Source organism: Schistocerca nitens, chromosome 4 (assembly GCF_023898315.1).
Source record: "Schistocerca nitens isolate TAMUIC-IGC-003100 chromosome 4, iqSchNite1.1, whole genome shotgun sequence".
In the NCBI taxonomy this organism is placed as follows: Eukaryota; Metazoa; Arthropoda; class Insecta; order Orthoptera; family Acrididae; genus Schistocerca; species Schistocerca nitens.
Genome location: NC_064617.1, coordinates 502116414 through 502135791, shown reverse-complemented (window position 1 = coordinate 502135791; position 19378 = coordinate 502116414).

Here is a 19378-nt window from a genome sequence, read left to right as displayed (position 1 = left end):
TGACAGTAGTGTAGCCTGTAATACCTGTTCCTTGCCAGTCTAATTTAAGAAGAATGAAAGATATATACAATGTAAGTGATGTTGGTTTTACAATACAATGAAAAAAATGAATGTATAAAATACCTAAATTAAATTTTGTTTAATCAAAGTTACTAACTTAATTTTAGATAAGTTTTCAAAAAGCTGCTTAGTTACTGCAGGGAATGTCATGACAGGTGTGGTACTACACCGAAATTATGTTAAGTTAACTAAGCTTGAAGTGATTGGGGTATATGACCCACCAAATCTACATCTATATCTACATCTACATTTATACTCCGCAAGCCACACAATGGTGTGCGGTGCAGGACACTTTACATGCCACTGTCATTACCTCCCTTTCCTGTTCCAGTCGCGTATGGTTCGCGGGAAGAACGACTGCCGGAAAGCCTCCATGCATGCTCAAATCTCTCTAATTTTACATTCATGATCTTTTCAGGAGGTATAAGCAGGCAGAAGCAATATATTCGATACCTCATCCAGAAATGCACCCTCTCGAAACCTGGACAGCAAGCTACACTGCGATGCAGAGTGCCTCTCTTGCAGAGTCTGTCACTTGAGTTTGCTAAACATCTCCGTAACACTATCACGCTTACCAAATAACCGTGTGATGAAATGCACCATTCTTCTTTGAATATTCTCTATCTCCTCTGTCAACCCGACGTGGTATGGATCCCACACTGATGAGCAATACTCAAGTATAGGTCGAACAAGTGTTTTGTAAGCCACCTCCTTTGTTTATGGACTGCATTTTCTAAGGACTCTCTCAATTAATCTGAACCTGGCACCCGCCTTACCAACAATTAATTTTATATGATCATTCCACTTCAAAATGTTCCGTATGCATACTCCCAGATATTTTACAGAAGTAACTGCTACCAGTGTTTGTTCGGCTATCATATAATCATACAATAAAGGATCCTTATTTCTATGTATTCGCAATACATTACATTTGTCTATGTTAAGGGTCAGTTGCCACTCCCTGCACCAAGTGCCTATCCGCTGCAGATCTTCCTGCATTTCCCTGCAAATTTTCTAATGCTGCAGCTTCTCTGTATACTACAGCATCATCCGCGAAAAGCCGCATACAGATGTAATGTGCTTTATGGCTAGACTTAGTAGGGTAGCTGGCTAGACTGGTCCCAATGATCTTGCTATATTTTACACAGACACAAATTTAAATAGTATAGTAAACTGGAAGCTCACATAACCTTCTAAAAATAGTAAACTCAGACACTAATGTAATGGACACATGCTCCACTGGAATAGATTATGCTATAATTAGCTGAAATGTTATAGATAAGATAAATTAGTAGGTTAGATTTTCTTTATTGTTACCAATTTTGTCAGGTGATAAGAATAAATTTCAGCTATGCCAAAAAATAACAAAGGTTGTTCTGAAGAAGTAAACTTTCAATAGACCAAATTATAATGCCTTTAAATACAAACCAGCAGAGAAGAATTGAGTTTGAGGATCTGACAACAAATGGAATAACTTCTGTTCATGGTCCTGTCAGAGAAATCCAAAAGGTAGTTAAACACTGCCAAAATGGAAGTAATCCTAGACTGCAACTGTCACCAAATCAGGTGAGGCTTGTGTAGAGTACACATTATCTAAACCTGCTTTATAAAGCTGCTGTTCTACAAATTTTAGGAATAAATACAACTAGACAAAGAAAACTTCTAAAACTTAAATTGTTAATCTTTGAAGCAGGCTAACAACATAAATAAAGTGTTTTGGGAGGTCTCAAGATAATGATCATGGAATCATTCAGCAGAAGACACGATGGTAACATCGTGAAAAACCCAAAGACTACATGTAATATTTTAAATAGCTATTTCAATACCCTTATTGACCAACCAAACCATATTATAGATGCAGCTCAAGCCAAGTTTGAATTTACGGAGGTATATGACTTTTGTGTTGTCTTGTTGTCACTGTTGGCTTCTTCCACAGGAAGCAAGGAGAAGGTGTTGTTTGGTGGCCAGTATCATCTTTCTGTAACACAACTGCATGCATGTATTAATAGCGTTCTTTATTCATAAGAACAAGAAGTTACTTAATTTAAGATGGTTCAGGTGTTGTGGTACAAGCCCTTCCATAATAGTCCATGTTAGCCCCCCTGCTGGTGAAGTACAAGTCCACTATGTACACTACTCTGGTTGCTGTGTGCTGCCTGAGACTGAGACTCTGTCTGCAACTGCAAGTGACTATATTGGTGGCTGAGAGGGCCTTGGCAGCACATTTCTTGCAAGTCTGTCTTTGGCCTCTATCAATCTTCTCGCAACCTCTTTGCCACCTGGTGTGCTGGTAACATGCCAGCACATTCCTCCTCTCCGAAATGCAGCTCTGTTATCATGTAGAGAGCCTAGGAATGACAACAGGAAGGGAGGCAGGACATTGGATGAAGAGATGAGCTGGGAGCGATTGCTGTGGAAGACGGTGTACTCCTGACCATACCCTGCTATCTGGCTTGCGAGGTAACAGGAATATGCTCTGGAAAACTGCTGCCAGGACACATATCCCGGCCTGAGGGGCTGTCACGGGTTGATGACGGCAACAGTGATGGCGATTGCGGGTCCAGGTCCATTGGGTCAGCGAATGGGGATGGCAGGGGTGAGGGTGCATCATCCATCTGCTCCTCCTGGCGTGGGCGGATGTGTCTGCGAAGGTCACGTGGTCCCGTGAGGCCGAGAATCTGGGGGCAAATGACATGCACGAATTTGGTTCCGTTGGTACCACTGCAGACCATTAGGACCTGCAATCAAATATGAAGAAGAGCCAATATGTTCCTGGATCGTGCCTCTTTCCCAGCACCTGTGGTTGCTGTAAACCCTGAAAAGAACAAGATCACATGGCACAAAGTGATAACTTGCATACCATTGGTGGCGCCAGATGCTGCAGTGGGTGTAGCAAGTGGAGCAGTGTCTGATGCCAGGGCCCGTACAGAAGTTCTGCCGGTAATGATCTGTCTCGTGGGTGGGAGCGATGGGAGGTGAGAAAGAGTTGCAGCACCTGTTCCCATGTGTGGGTGGTGTGAAGCTTGGCAATGTGTTGTTTGAAAGTGCGTACAAAGTATTCTGCTTGTCGGTTGGACTGCAGGTGAAACGGAGCACTTGTTAGATGACAGATACCATTGCGTTCACAAAACTGTTCAAAATCACGTGAAGTGAACTGTAGTCCTTTGTCTGACACAAGTACTTCCGGCAAACCTTTTATGCAAAATATGGAGGATGGTGCTTGAATGGTGTTATGTGATGTGGTAGAACCACTAGGCACTGCACATGGGAACTTGCTAAAAGACTCTACCCCTCTGAGCCAATGAGTGTTCCAAAATGGTCCTGCAAAGTCAATGTGCACTCGTCACCATGGCAATTGAAACTTAGGCCAAGCTGGGAAAGTCTTTGGAGGAGCTAATTGATTAGAGATTAGATTAGATTAGATTAGATTAGATTAATACTAGTTCCATGGATCATGAATACGATATTTCGTAATGATGTGGAACGAGTCGAATTTTCCAATACATTACATAATTAGGTTAATTTAACAACATACTTAAGTTAATATAACAACTTTATTTTATTGTGTTTTTTTTGTTTTTCTTTAATTTTTAATTTTTTTATTTTTTTTAATATTTTTTTTTCTTAATTTATATCTAAAAATTCCTCTATGGAGTAGAAGGAGTTGTCATTCAGAAATTCTTTTAATTTCTTCTTAAATACTTGTTGGTTATCTGTTAGACTTTTGATACTATTTGGTAAGTGACCAAAGACTTTAGTGCCAGTATAATTCACCCCTTTCTGTGCCAAAGTTAGATTTAATCTTGAATAGTGAAGATCATCCTTTCTCCTAGTATTGTAGTTATGCACACTGCTATTACTTTTGAATTGGGTTTGGTTGTTAATAACAAATTTCATAAGAGAGTATATATACTGAGAAGCTACTGTGAATATCCCTAGATCCTTAAATAAATGTCTGCAGGATGATCTTGGGTGGACTCCAGCTATTATTCTGATTACACGCTTTTGTGCAATAAATACTTTATTCCTCAGTGATGAATTACCCCAAAATATGATGCCATATGAAAGCAATGAGTGAAAATAGGCGTAGTAAGCTAATTTACTAAGATGTTTATCACCAAAATTTGCAATGACCCTTATTGCATAAGTAGCTGAACTCAAACGTTTCAGCAGATCATCAACGTGTTTCTTCCAATTTAATCTCTCATCAATGGACACACCTAAAAATTTGCAATATTCTACCTTAGCTATATGCTTCTGATTAAGGTCTATATTTATTAATGGCGTCATACCACTCACTGTACGGAACTGTATGTACTGTGTCTTATCAAAATTCAGTGAGAGTCCGTTTACAAGGAACCACTTAGTAATTTTCTGAAAGACAGTATTGACAATTTCATCAGTTAATTCTTGTTTGTCAGGTGTGATTACTATACTTGTATCATCAGCAAAGAGAACTAACTTTGCCTCTTCATGAATATAGAATGGCAAGTCATTAATATATAATAAGAACAACAAAGGACCCAAGACTGACCCTTGTGGAACCCCATTCTTGATAGTTCCCCAGTTTGAGGAATGTGCTGATCTTTGCATGTTACGAGAACTACTTATTTCAACTTTCTGCACTTGGTTTTCCATCCATGCAAAATACTGTGCCATCATCTGTTCAGTGTGGGCATCTGTGCCCTGCCAAGTACAGTGCCATCGCTCTAAGTGTTTAGTGTGAACAATTCCTTGGTGGAGCAATCACAACACAGCCTTCTGCAACACTTTGGGAATAAGCTCACACAATTGTTCACTGTCATTTTGAACTAGAATCATACCCTGTTGTACCGAAAGGTTATGCTGATGTGCAACTGAGTTCTGGATATTGTTCAATGAATGAGCCCAAGTCATGTGAATGTAATGCAACAAAATCTTGAGATCTGAGTCTGCTTCCATGGCCTGTGCTATTTTTCTGTAGTGCAAGGGAAAAGATTCCAGCAATTCAGAATCCTGTTCATCAATTTGGCAACAAGATGTGGCAGAGGCATCAAAGTCAGAATCTGGGCCAGTCAGAAGGCGAGATAGGGCTTCTGCATTGCCATGCTTTGCTGTAGGTGTGTATGCAATTTCATAATGATACTGTGAAAGAAGCAAAGCCAATCATTGCCATTTTTGAGCAATGCATGTAGGAACTGGTTTGACAGATGAAACAAGGACTGCAAACGCTTGTGATCTATCACTAAATAGAACTTGCGACCGTACAAATAGTGATGGCATTTTGTCACACCATATACAATAACTAGAGCCTCTTTTTCAGTCTGAGAATAATTGCACTGAGTTTGGGTTAGCAACTTTGAGGCAAAAGCAATAGGTCTGTCTTGTGCACCAATTCTGTGTGAAAGCACAGCACTGATTCCATAGAAAGAAGTGTCAACTTGCAAAACTACTGGCTTGGCAGGATCAAAATGTACTCAACATCTGTCATTGAGCAAGGCATTTTTGTGTTTCTGAAATGCATCTTGACAGTCTTTAGCCCACAAAAAAGATACATTTTGACAATGCAAGTGATGCAATGGAGCCGCGGTCTGAGAGGCATTCGGTATGAACCGAATGTAGTACATCATCTTGCCTAGTACTGACAGCAGTTAAGATATATTGCAAGGAACAGGCAGGTCGCAGATTGCAAGCAAATGAGATTGGAGGGGGTACACACCCTGGCTGTTTACCACATGACCTAATTACTGTAGTTCAGTTTGAAAAAAGTCACACTTTTCCAGACGACACTTAAGTTCTGCTTCTGACAACACTCAAAAAAGAGTATGCAAATTGGCAATGTGTTCCTCAAGAGTATGACCTGAGATGACAATATTGTCAAGGTAGTTTGAATAAAATGGCACTTTTACAGTCAGCTGTTCCAAATAACATTGAGAAATGCTGGGTGAAGAAGCACTGCCGAAGGGAAAACACAAATACTTGAACAATCCTAAGCATGTATTTACAAAAAACACTTTCTGTGATTCTTCATCAAGTGGAATTTGCAAGTAGGTATTATGCAAATCTATCTTAGAAAAGTAACATCCTGCACCAAGCCTGTCCATGAGTTCTTCAGGGTGAGGTAACAGATAAGTGTCACTACTGTCTGTGGGTTGACTGTAGACTTGAAGTCAACTCAAATGCAAATGGGACCAGAAGGCTTAGGCAACAAAACAAGGGGACTTGCCCATTAACTAGCTTGAATCAAAGCAATTACACCATCATCTTGCAATTCTTTCAATTCACTGGCTACTTTGTCTCTCAAAGCAATTGGATTGGGGCAGGCCTAAAAAACTTAGGTTGTGCATTGTCTTTCAATGTAACATGTACAACAAAACTATTAGCCTTTCCCATTCCTCCTGAAAATAGTCCAGGAAATTCTTCAAGCAATCTAGCGACATTGTCTTTTGGATCACAAGCCGATATGGAAAGTACATTGTCTTGGATGCTAAGGCCAAACAAATCAAAGGCATCTAAACTGAATATGTTCTCACTGTCTCTTGATTTCAACACAGTAAAATTCACTGTCCTAGAGTGATATTTCTAAGTGGCAGGCAAATCAGGCTCTCCAAACACTGAAATTTCCTGTCCATTGTAAGCAGTGAGCTGCTTGTCAGATTAAGAAAGGTGTGGTGAGCCTAACTTTTTGTACATGGCACAATTAAGCAAAGCTACTGAGGCACCTGTGCCTAACTGAAAGTTCACACGATGCCCAAAAATTTGTAATGAGACAAATAATGTGGCAGAACATCATTGCATAGCACTAGGGTGAGAAGAAGGCACAGCCTTAATCTTACTTTTGTCAGAACCTGTTGTAGGTTTGGAGAACACAGCATTCACTGCATGTGCAGGAGCCTGCCTTTACTTGGAACGAGCAAAATTGGCGTTTTTGTGGCCTTTCAAACAAACTGCTTGGACATGGCCTTTTTTTCCACATGTGTAACATATTGCATTACATGATGGGCAATCCTGTCTTTTATGGCAGCAAAACATCTAGGGCCAGACTTCACTAAGTTCACATGTTTGTTTACCTGTTATGTGGCTATTCACGTGACTGTGTATGCGCTCGTTGTTGTGGTTACTTGTGGTGGTCATGAGCAAGAGGTGACTTGACATGACAAATCGGGGCCTAGTTGAAGTTATCAGTCGCTATGACACCTTGCAATACTTGAGGAAATAATGGATCAGAGTACTTTAAGATCTGTTCCCATATTCTGCTATCAGGGTCATTGAATGCTATTGCATCCCTTATCTTTGAGTCGCTGTAAAAGTAGCCACAACTATACTTCCTAATCATGCCCGTTAACTCTGTATACCACTGATGACACGTCTGTTCTCACGTTTTCTTCGAGCAAAAGAACTTATATCTGGCTGCAGCCACTTGCCCTTGCTGGTCATAGTACTTGGTTAATGCAGTGATTACTTCATCATAACTGAGTTCATCAGGAGATGAAGCTGGAAATAGTTTTTTTATTGACCTAAACACTGGAGACCCCAAAATCAAAAGAAAGTATTGTAGCTTTACTGTATCTTGAACTTGATGAGCTTCACAATTTGCTTGGAACTGTGTCAGGTATTATGTGATATGTGGTTTATTCATCTCATTATGTACAATTTTCAGATCATTTGATTTGATGTATAGGAGACATGTCAAGGTTTACAAAAGAAACTTTTTTCACTTTTTTGAGAGAAATACAAAAGTTTACTATATTTTACATTTCTAAGTTACAGCTACACATGTACATAAAATAATACATGTAATACAATCCCTGAGTTGTTAAATTGCCAGAATGGTGGTATGCTGGTCAGTGGCACTTGTTGGGCTAGGGTTGGTCTGTTGTTGTTGTGCAGCTGATGCAGCTTGTGTAGCCAGAAGCTGTTGTACTGTCTGCAAGGTAGCAAGTTTTTGGTTCTGGAACTGAAAAGCTTTCATTAGATCGATCACATTGGCCATCTGTGGCTGTGGCACGGGGGCAGGGGTTGGAGGGGGTGAGGTAGCCATGGTTTACACAAATATGTTATAGCAAAAAGAAAGCAAAGCCTCTAAAAGAGAAATTTGATTAGTTCTGTGGGTCCCCTCCTGGTATACATGCAAGAACACAATAAATTATCAATTAGAAACGAACGCCCTTGCAAGCTAAAACAGAAGAGAAGCAAGCAAAACCTGCACTGAATTATTCTCATCACCATTTTTTGTGCCATCTCATTGTCACTGTAGGCTTGTATGAAGGGTAGCAAGAAGAGGATGTTGATTGGTGGCCAGTATTCTCTTTCTGTAACACAACTGCATGTATGTATTAATAGGGTTCTTTATTCATAAGAACAAGACATTACTTAACTTAAGGCAGTCCAGGTGTTGTGGTACAAACTCTTTCGGAATAGTCCACATTAGCCTCACTGCAGGTGATGTACAAGTCGCTATGTACACTACTCTGGTCACTATGTGCTGACTGAGACTCTGTCTGCAACTACAAGTGACTGGGCTGCGACTGAAGACTTGACTTGGTGACTCACTGGATGACTGACCAACTGGATTTGACTGGGCCTCCGGCCCACTGCAGCAATCTAAATACTGGCAGCTGAGAGGGCATTGACGGTGCATTTCTAGTGAATCTGTCTTTGGCCTCTATCAATCTTCTCACAACCTCTTTGCCACCTGGTGTGCTGCCGACAGATTACACCAGCACAATGAGCAGGAAGTTTTCAATGTAATATATATTGTAAAGAAAAAGACTTTTGTCTGGATGAGATGCCATTCCAGTGCAATAATTACAGTGTACCTAAAAGGAATCTCAAAATATTTTACCTATATGATTAATTACAACATGAGAGAAACCATGTATCCATCTGACCTTAAAATGAGTATTGTGAAACCAAAAAGAGAAGCAAGGAAGATGTCTCCAACTACAGAGCATTTTCACAAAACACAAACTGCTTATAGAGTATCAGCAAGGTTTTAGAAAAGTGCTGAACTTGACAATGACAATTAAACAGTTCTTCCATGAAATGTACTGTCTGTTGGGCCAGAGGATGCAAACTACAGCTATATTTTTAGACCTGCCAAAAGCATTTGACGTAGTATACGATAGGTTACTTATAAAAAAACTGACATCATATCATTTTGGGGGTCCTCCTCTGCCTCTTATAATAACATACCTCTTAAATCATAAGCAGTGCACTGAACTTATAAACAAATTAGATGAAAAAATTTTATACTTTCAATCTACCACTGAAACTGTAATACGAGGTATACCTCATGGCTCAATGCTCGATCCCTTTCTCTTTCTCATATATATTAATGACACAGTACAAACTATTAACTCACTCTTTATAAGCTACAATGATACCTCAGTCTTATTCTATGGTAGAGAATACAAGGAGCTAGAATTTTTGCTACTAGTGGGCTAACAAAATTAATGAAATATTTCAATGACCAGAACCTCAAGGTAAATGTCACCAAATCTCAGTTATTGGCATTTAAACAAACAGTTATTACCACACCATTGTAAATAATGTATGTAACATCTCAGCATCAGAAACTGGCAGCCGTAAATTTCGGAGTGTGTATGTCGCTGAAAACTGATCAATTATAAGAATCAATATCTTGTGTCTATTTGATGTATAATCACAGTTCTATTTGCATCTCATTGTATCTCGTTAGCCACATGCCAAAGACAGTTCCATTAAAAATAGTTCACTATGGAACAGTTTATCCTTTTCTTAACTATGGGACTGAATTATGAGGCTGTGCAGCTAATGTCTGCTTAAATGCTATGTCTGTTAAAAAGAATATTACTGTTACAGAAATGAGCAATATTGTGAAATGTTTGTACAACACAAATACTTAACAATATATTCTTTACATATATTTCAATTAATTACATTTTGTACAAGCCAACCAATTGAAAGCATCAAGTGCAGTGATGTACATGATCACAACATCAAAATATAATTACCGTCAGAAAGGAAGAAAATCAAAACACACAGATCAAAGCCCATACATCAGTATTTGATCTGGTCCAGCAACCTACTGTAACATTGAATCCTGAGATCAAATCACATGAGCTGTCTTATGATCAGCTTGAAAATAAATTAGCACAGTATTTTGATTCTCAAATTCATGTGGCCACTGCCTGCCACAAGTTCTTTAGTCGACACAGAAAAAATGGTCAAACCTACCAGCAATGGATAATGCAGTTACAGAGTCTTTCTCAGAAATCTACATCTACATCTATACTCCACAAACCACCATGAAGTGCATGGCATAGGGTATGTACCATTGTACCGGTTATAAGGGTTTCCTCCTGTTCCATTCATGTATGGAGTACAGGAAGAATGATTGGTTGAATGCCTCTGTGGTCACACGAGTGATTTGTAAGAAACCTCTTCTGTAGACTGATTGCACTTCCCCAGTATTCTACCAATAAGCCAAAGCCTACCACCTTCTTTACCCATGACTGACCCTATGTGTTCATTCCATTTCACATTCCTACTGGGTGTTGCACTCAGGTATTTGTCTGAGTTGGCCAATTCAAGCAGTGACTCATTGATATTATAGTCATAGGATACTACATTTTTTCATTTTGTGAAGTGCAGAACTTTACATTTCTGAACATTCAGAACAAGTTTCCAATCTGTGCACCTTACTGAAAGCTCATCAAGATCTGATTGAATATTTATGCAATTTCTCTCAGATAGTACTTTATTATAGACAACATCACCATCTTCAAAAACCTGATTTTACTATTAATATTGTCTTCAAGGTCATTAATATACAACATGAACAGCAGGATTCCAAACAGACTTCCCTGGGGCACACCCAAAATTACTTCTACATCTAATGATGACTCTCCATCCAAGATAACATGTTGTGCCCTCCCAACCAAAAAGTCCTATTATTTTCAGTGCACCATGTAAGGGGTCCGCAGGCCCTTACTACTAAGTTTGCGCTCACACAGGTCGACAGGGCAACTATCGAGTAGTGTGTGTGCAGCTTGCGAGAGCGAAAGGGGGTTCACTGGAGTGCCGAGTGCTGCTTGGGTAGATTCCCGCGAGGTGGGAAGAACTGGGCGGAGAGCAGTTAGAGTGTGGAGAGTGCCGAGTCAGGGTGTGGTAGGTTCCCGCGAGGCGGGCAGAGCTGTGCAGAAGCCAGCAGTTGAATTAATGCAAATTATCGACAAAGGGAGTGGCCATCGCCGCGGTTTAACGCCTTTGTGTTAATATTATACGGGAAAGTGAGAAAGTTTAATTACAGAGTGATTTCAGTGATATTAAGTGCCGCTATTGAACTTCCGCGTCTACCGCGCCGGCATTATTTGGATTACAGTGATTGGATGTTGCGTGTGACGATTAAGAATAACTAAAGAGACCTGTGCTGAGATTAGCCGTCATTAACAGTGTATTGACGAAGGCAGTGGCTGTCTCCTTATTTTGTGCTTTTGCTAAGAATATAGATCTTGTTTGTGAAACTGTGTTGTGTCCTTCTTACCACCAAACAGTACTTATTACAGTATTTGCGAAGGACAATACGGAATGTAACATCCCCTGAGCAGTCCAATCCGATTGCCAGTCCATTAGGTACACGGTCACATTACTCAATTATCTAAATTTGGGCTGCTATTCAGATCCCGAACGAGCGGGAACAATAAAAAAATAAAGGGCATGTTACACCCTTGGCGACCGTGACAGGACAAGTGCAATTTTCGGACGAGTCGTAATGAACAATAGGTAATTTACCGTGCTTAAAGCAAGAAAATATTTTGCAACGTTAAAATCGCGATAAGGAACAGTGCATTTTTGAACAACATGAAGTAATAATATCGCACGATTGTGACTAAACTGTTTTTCTTGCCATATTAAATAGAACAATAGCGTCAATAAACTGTATTGTAAAGTGCAAATGCGAAAATCCGCGCGAAAAACTGTGAAAAGTGGACGCTAAAGAAAGACACGTGTGAACAGTAAAATAGCGAGACGAGCCAAGACTTCGTCACACAAGTTGTTAGAAAGGTGTTTAATGATAACATGTTGACTGAAATTGCTTTTTGAACGGTGAAAATCGGACGGTTTCGTGTGGACCCATAAACTGTTATGCTGACGATAATGTATTGTGGCGACGCAATTAGTGAGTGACGTCACGCAGACCCGCGTAGCAGTTGCACCAAAGAACTTCGATCCGCGAGGTGATTTCACACGACACCACGGCGAGCGACGCGACTTCGAGATACCGAGCGCAATCCCGACATCTAGCGGCCGAACTACAAACTACGCCCGCCTACAGCGCCACGGAGCGACGCAACTTCGAGACAACGAGTGCAGTTCCGGCATCTAGCGGCCGAACTACGAACTACGCCCGCCAGCAGCGCCACGGAGCGGCCGACGGGGAACTACGTCGCCTTGCAGCTGATCAACTTCACGCGAGCTCCAGCGGCGGCACAGCCACGCCCATCTCAAACGTCAAAACATCGCGACTCGCGGTAACGTCGGTTGGTGAGTGAAGACGACGGGTTAACATAACAGTAAATTGCAGTGTGCAGTCTTCGCGATAAATAAACAGTTTTTAACTGGTATTTACATTAGGAAAAGTGCTCAATTGCAGTAATTTCAGAAAAGTTGCGAAACATACTCTGAAGTATAGCATGCTTATTTGTGCACACTGCATTGTATAAATGATAATTGTTTGATGATTTTGCATTTATAGATTTTGTGAATGTTGTGATTATCTTGTTTAAAACATTTTTACATAGACTGTGTATGTGGAAATTGTTACTGGAAATTTAGGTTTTTGAGGGCTGTTATGTTCAGTACTCATGCATGTTGTATCATTTTGGGAATTAACTGAAAGGATTGCAGGGACTGTTTGATTAGTTTCATGATAATTAGGAGTGTTTTGGGTTATTGGAGGTTATTTTGTATTACTCGCCTGGGCATTAAAAATAAACCAAACATGTCTTCTGAAGATAAGCAGGTCTGTGAGGCAGTAGTTGAAAGGAAAGGGATAGGACAGGAAGATAGAGATGATTCAGGAATTAGTGATTGTAGATTGTCATTAGGAAGCCCATCAGCACATTCAACTAACTACCCTGAAACACCGGGACAAGCGATGAGAGCCAGGCCAGTTTCAGAGGACGCTGATAGGTGGTCAGTGTTGGTAGACTTGATAGAGAGGAGCGCCCAAGAAACAAGAGAATCATTAGAGAAATATTTTCAAGAAAGGGAAGAAATAGTACGAAAATTCGGAGAATCATTAAAGGAAGATTTACGAGAATCATTAGAGAAGAGTTCACGAGAAACAAGAAAATCACTCAAGGAAGATTTACAAGAGATCAAAACATCGTACACGAAGATGGAATGTAGTCTGAAGAAGGAAATGCAGGAGTTACCAGAACAATTGAAAATGAACGCCGACGAGAGAGAAAATAAGCTACAGACAAATATAGGCCAGGTCCAGGGAGACGTGGAGAAGATGGAAGGAAAGTTAACAGAGAAGATAGAAGAAGATATTGAAGAAACTAAAACCGAATTGGAAGGAAAGATCACCGAGGTGACGCAGATGCAGAAACAATGCAACGATGTGGTTGAGGGGATAGGAGATAAACAAAACCAATTGGCAATCAATCCGAGAAATGCTATAGCCGTGCAGCGAGAAGAAGATGACCAGTGGGTTGCAATCGAAGGTGAGGACTTCACTTGTGGAATCAAGAGGAAGAAAGGGACTACTAATTATGATCAGTTTGGAGGAGAATTATTGAAGAAATGCTGGCCCAAAAGTCGTCAGTGTGCAGCACTGGAGGACCCACTACACTGCAAGCCACTTAGTAATTGGAAAGGAACGTCGGAAGAATTTGCCAAACATTTGTGGAAATGGAACGAGATTTTGGAACAACCCCTGAATTATAACATCATGGTATCTGCAATAAAAAGAAGATTGAATCAGAAAAGGCAAGGAACCGTATCCAGGAGCCTAATTAAAGGTAGAGAGGCCTTAATGAAGATACTGGCCCAATTGGAGTCTATTAGATCACAGAAATACAAGCAAGCTAATGATCGAAACAGAGAAGGGAGTAATGACCCAAGGATTCATATTAATCATTCGTCTGATTACTGAGGAAGAGGCGGAGGAACCGAAAAACCGAAGGACACTCCAGGTGAGGTCCGGCCAAGAGTGAGGGCTATAAGGACCCGAATAAACCTGCTAAGACATGGTTAGAACATTTAGCTGTAAAATGGACTTTTGAAAGAGGGGAGGGTTTATTTACATTGTGTTTTGTGATGTATTACAATTAGAGTTGCATATTTCATGTCAAAGATTATCTAAGGATGGATATAAAACCTGTAATAGCTAAATGGTAGTGTAGAATTCATATGTCCTGTGTTTAGATAATAATTTTTGAGTATATATGTTGTGTGTTGTCATTTGATATTGGACTAGAGAGGACTATTGCTGTTGATGTAAAGGTTGTAATTTTTGGACAATGCCAATTATGCGATGTAATAACCTTTTGTAAAATTATTGTGGAGGCAGACCACTACCGGAGTCCAGGACTATTTTGACAAATTGTAAATTCATTAATTATTTGTATTGTATGTTCTGTTCAAATGTAGCCATGTTTTAAATCCCTTGCCGATTCTTTTTCACCTGCGGTTCAAAAGAAGTTTTTGAGGGCGGGGATGTAAGGGGTCCGCAGGCCCTTACTACTAAGTTTGCGCTCACACAGGTCGACAGGGCAACTATCGAGTAGTGTGTGTGCAGGTTGCGAGAGCGAAAGGGGGTTCACCGGAGTGCCGAGTGCTGCTTGGGTAGATTCCCGCGAGGCGGGAAGAACTGGGCGGAGAGCAGTTAGAGTGTGGAGAGTGCCGAGTCAGGGTGTGGTAGGTTCCCGCGAGGCGGGCAGAGCTGTGCAGAAGCCAGCAGTTGAATTAATGCAAATTATCGACAAAGGGAGTGGCCATCGCCGCGGTTTAACGCCTTTGTGTTAATATTATACGGGAAAGTGAGAAAGTTTAATTACAGAGTGATTTCAGTGATATTAAGTGCCGCTATTGAACTTCCGCGTCTACCGCGCCAGCATTTTTTGGATTACAGTGATTGGATGTTGCGTGTGACGATTAAGAATAACTAAAGAGACCTGTGCTGAGATTAGCCGTCATTAACAGTGTATTGACGAAGGCAGTGGCTGTCTCCTTATTTTGTGCTTTTGCTAAGAATATAGATCTTGTTTGTGAAACTGTGTTGTGTCCTTCTTACCACCAAACAGTACTTATTACAGTATTTGCGAAGGACAATACAGAATGTAACATCCCCTGAGCAGTCCAATCCGATTGCCAGCCCATTAGGTACACGGTCACATTACTCAATTATCTAAATTTGGGCTGCTATTCAGATCCCAAACGAGCGGGAACAATAAAAAAATAAAGGGCATGTTACAACCAGTTCCAACTGTAAACAACTGTAAGGTGATTCTTTGGTGAGAGATATGATACTAGTCCATTCACACAATGAGACTCTCAAAAATGATCTCAAACTCAATGACTCCTCATTGTAAGTGTGTCTTCCACTCACCCAAGCATTTGAGCAAACAACCTTACAGGACCCTTCGCAGGTGCTCTCCACCCAGCAACCTTGCAAGACCTAGGCCCATCCCTGTTGTGCTGGAACCACAGCATCTCTCAACAACACTTCGCACCCTCAGGAAGTTTCAGGATGCTGCTGTATGAGGAAGTTGCAATCCTGTAGTAATTGTTTTGTTACTCACCAATGGCAACAGTGCTATTATCAGAACAAAATGTACATTTTGTGGTAAATTGGGCCACAAGGAAGTAGGATGTAACTCTGATAGAAAGATGAATGTGGATAGCATGTGCCTCATTGTCATGGACTCTGATTCAGAAGCTGATAAACTGTATTCAGGTCCAGACATGTTAAGCATTCAAACAGTGTTACCTACTTTGCCTCAGCTACTGACATTGGAAGCGCTGATTAACAAAATTCCAGTCACATTACAAAATGACACAGAATCTTCCACAACAATCATTAATTTGGCACCGGCCGGGGTGGCCGAGCGGTTCTAGGCGCTACAGTCTGGAACCGCGCGACCGCTACGGTCGCAGGTTCGAATCCTGCCTCGGGCATGGATGTGTGTGATGTCCTTAGGTTAGTTAGGTTTAAGTAGTTCTAAGTTCTAGGGGACTGATGACCTTAGAAGTTAAGTCCCATAGTGCTCAGAGCCATTTGAACCATTAATTTGGCAACTTACAGGCAGCTTGGGTCACTGCCATTTCAACTGTTTGCCAATCAGCTGAAGAGTTACAGTGAAATTGACCTGATGGGTCAAACTGCATGGATAATTCCAAGTGTTGCAAGATGAGTGGCCCTTACACTGTTGGTGGATAGTTTATGGGCTACTCGAACTGTTGTAGTTCAGAAACCTGATGAGAAGTGTGGAGATTGCAAGTCAACAGTGAATTCACAGTCAGTATTTGACACTTACACCATTCCATAGGTGGAGGATATCATGTCTAAATTTTCTGGAGGTACCATTTTTTTTGAAAATCGACCTCCAGAAGGCATATTTACTGTTATTGTTGGACATGGAGTCCAAATGCACCTTGGTGATCAGCTCACCATTTGTACAGTTTCAGTACAACCACCTGCCTTTCAGAACCAGTGTCCAGCTATCTTATAATGTTGCCTGGAGCAGCTAACTCAGGAGGTCCCCAGAACTGCCAATTTACTTAGATAAAGCACTTTTCAGGGTATGAATGCCACGGGCTTTGCAACGAATTTGGAAGCTCTCTTCTGTGTTTTAGAAACAGTCAGCCGGAAATGCAACAATGATAAGTGCACATCTTTTGTTCCTCAAGTTGAGTATGTAAGCCATATATATAGCACTTTTGGGATTCAGCCAACACCACACCATGTGGAGACTAGCCAAAAGTAGCTGGCACCATACAATGCCAAACAGTCAAAAGTCAGTACTGGGACAACCCAGTTACTACTGCAAGCTTATCCCCCACACCACTGCTATTGCAGAACCCCTGCACAATCTTCTCTAAAAAGCCAGACTGTGATGTTCCTTTACTTCTTTACCAAGATGTTGGGTGGCAATGTATAGTCTGATCAGGAGCTACAACTTACCATTATTTAATCTTGCTCACCTAATTATTTCTGCACACTCAACAACAGGTTCTGATCAAACTTCATTTCTCAAAGTGGTGCAGTTACTGCTGGAAGTTAAGAGTAAATAATCTAAAATCTGATTCTTTAAATAAATAAGATGCTTCCCATTAACAACATGTAGTATATTGTACTCTTGTTCGCAATGACTATGTACTACAAGCTTTTTTTATTATTATTTGGAACTTCACAATTATATTGATAAGTACTAAATCCAAAAAGGTCTGTCTTAGTTAACAGAATCCAATTGAGTGAGTATATGACAAATTTTCTCTTGTTGCTGTGATATCAGAGGCATTGTCACAGCTCCTCTTCCTCCACAGTTTGCACCACATCTCCAAGACTGGAGCCAACAACATGGAATAAACTGACCAACCAGCAGGTACCATGAATGAGGTATGAGGTTTATCATTATCATGGTTTGCAGATATTCTGCATCCATCCATTTCACAAAACATGTGCATAAATAAAACAGACATCCAAACAGTAGGCTATACTAATTCATTGCAAAAATAAACTTTTATATTGGTGATCATCATTTTTCAGTTCAGAAGATGCTTGCTCTCCCCCCCCCCCCCCCCTTTGTTTTTTTTTTTTTTTTAACGTCCCGTCGACAACGAGGTCATTAGAGACGGAGCACAAGCTCGGATTAGGGAAGGAAATCGGCCGTGCCCTTTCAAAGGAACCATCCCGGCATTTGCCTGAAACGATTTAGGGAAATCACGGAAAACCTAAATCAGGATGGCTGGAGACGGGATTGAACCGTCGTCCTCCCGAATGCGAGTCCAGTGTGCTAACCACTGCGCCACCTCGCTCGGTAGAAGATGCTTGTGCAACACATCACTTCACCAAAGTGATATATTACACTCCAGATTTCTTTCCTTAGGTGAGTCACCACTATTGTAAAATACCAACCAAACAGTAAACATTTAAAGTTCAAAAATAGTTTTAAACTGATCAATTATAAGAATCAATATCTTGTGTCTATTTGATGTATAATCACAGTTCTATTTGCATCTCATTTATAATGAATATTCTTATTCATGTTTATTATATGTTGAATGCCCCACAATAAATTAAAAAACCATCAATCATGGACACGTACATGCCTCAACTTGTCTTTGATTCAGTTTCTTAACATTTCTATCAGGAAATCATTCTTTAACGATAGATACGGGCCCTCAGATAACAAATATTTATTACTAATATGGACCATTAAACTGATTTACAATATTTCTTTGTTTTGTCTTGTGAACTGCTCATTACGAGGACGTACAGTCCAGTAGCCATTTAGTCTTATCGTCTATATTTCATCTAATCAAATATGTTTCTTCCATAACTCAGGCTTTTCCGGCCATGCTTATCTCTTTTTTGGAAACTGCTGGACTGTGCTACACTTCAAATTAAATCAATTCCACGCACTAAATTACCCAAAACCTCCAGAAGAAAATTCTTATCAAACCACCTCCAATAAAAATAGATATTCCTTGAGGAAGAATATATGAGAGACTACACAACTTACAAAGTTATACTAGGGTACTGCCATGTGTAGCTGTTACAGAGAACACCACATCATTTGTTGTGAGTCCAGATCCCTCATTAAAAACTTTCAACACTAACTGCCACTGAACCTGACAAGTTACATATTTTGTAAAATCAACAAGCATTCTATAGTCAGTTACATATTTTTCCAAACCTGAAGAATAGCATACAAAGCTTAGATATTTGCCTCTTTATTGTGTTATCTTTAAATTAGCATATGGAACAGAGTAACAAACTCAGGTAAATTCATCTACTTTGCTACTTTGGAGGAACCTTGAAACTAACAGTACCAACTTATGTAGTAACCATACACATACTATTGGCCAACTGCATGGATAATAAAAGGAATGTAGACTACTTGGACTGTATTCTCATTCTCAAAACATGCTGAGGCTGTAGACCACCACCAAAATAAAATTTTAAGAACATCAAGATTCTCTTTCCTCAGAAAGATCTTCTTTACACAGTCTTTTACTTTTCCACAGTGACAGGGTCGGTATTTATGTATTCTCCTTTTTCTCTCAGGAATGGGCTATCCTTTTCCTCCAGGTCCACCTGAAGCCCACACATATATAGATTAGG